The sequence below is a fragment of the Centroberyx gerrardi genome, chromosome 21, assembly GCF_048128805.1.
Source record: "Centroberyx gerrardi isolate f3 chromosome 21, fCenGer3.hap1.cur.20231027, whole genome shotgun sequence".
Classification (NCBI taxonomy): domain Eukaryota; kingdom Metazoa; phylum Chordata; class Actinopteri; order Beryciformes; family Berycidae; genus Centroberyx; species Centroberyx gerrardi.
Window position 1 is genome coordinate 3797794 of NC_136017.1, and position 1573 is coordinate 3799366.

The following is a 1573-nucleotide window of genomic DNA, read 5'->3' on the forward strand; positions in this document are numbered from 1 at the left end:
GAGGGAGGGAAGTTGTTTCGAGGGAGACTTGAATGATGCAACCATCTCATTTTGGAAAGGTGATGTTCCATGTTCAAAATCAATAAAGATATGTGATACAAAAAAAAAATCACCTCTTTCCCTTCCCTTTAAATTCTGTGTGCTCTGCACCACGGCCCTCTGACAATTACGTGAAAGAAAGAAAAAGAAAACATTGTGGAGCAGATTTGCCACAAATATACAAAAGATAAATAAAATACCACATTGCCAGCACAAAGCCCCACCATGTGCCATACACCGTTAGGAAAATAAAGCCCAATGATTTGGTTTTTCCCATACGGATACAGGCCTCTACTGTAGCTGCAGCACAGTAAAGGCTCTGAACTTCTTATTTACCATTTCGTAATCCCATCCAGAGCCATACTGAGAAGTCAACGTGTGCCTCTGTCTCGTGCGCATGCTGTCGCAGTATCACATCATACACGTTTGTTAGAATGTGAGCCCCCCCACCCCCACCCCCCCACCTGAGGGTGCACTAATATATATCTGACATTGACATCTGAGCCTGGCAGCTATAGACAGACTGCACACATGAGCTGAGCTGTTGGCAAGCAGCAGGCGCTGAGGCTGTGGAGAATTCAAGAAAAGTTTACCTGTGTGTGTGTGTGTGTGTGTGTGAAACTGATAAAATCTCACTCTTATCTTTTCTTTGAGTGATTTCATGTGCATGTATACGTCTACTTGCCACTGTGTGTGTGTTAACACGTGTGTGTGCATGTGTATGTGTGAAATTGAGAGCTATCTCTATCTCCCTCTCTTTCTGTATGTGTGTGCGTGCTTATGTGTGTGTATGTAAATGTATTTTCGTGCATGTGTGTGTGTGTGTGCATGCTTGTGTGTATATGTGTGTCTGTATGTGTGAAATCCAAGAATAGTCTACCTGCTTATTTTAACCTGTACTTGTTAAAATGCAAATAACACCAGTTTGGTTGCTCTTAATTTCACCTTGTATGGTCAGTGTGTGTGTGTGTGTGCGCGCGTGCGTGTTTGTGCGCGTGTGTGAGTGTGCACATTCATACAGTATTATGTGTGTGTGTGTGTGTGCACCTGTCTGTGTCTGCGTTATGAGTGTGTGAATGTGTGAGCAGTTCACAGTCTGTCTGGTTTGGCAGACTGGAGGTTTTAAGCAGCTGTGTGAGCCGCTGAGCTAAATTCAGGGCTGTGGCTTTGATTTCAGTCCAGTACTGTAAACTACAGACCGCCCACTGACCCACAACACCAGGCCGGGCGCTGACACAGGACAACTCATTACATTTACTCACTGTTATTGTAACTGAGCAGCTTGATTTTTAGGCTTTTTGGTGGCACTTTACATTACATTACGCTACACAAGTTACAGAGTAATGACTGTGTAAGTACATAGAAATTATCAGGAAGTAACTGGTAATTTCTGGTAATAACGAGTAACTATTTGTAATTATAACGTGTAATTTCTCAGTTAAATGCCAGTAATTTCTGGTGATAACAAGTAATTATTAGAGACAGTACTGTATTAATTAATGCATTTTCTACTACATTTACTTACCGGCCTTTA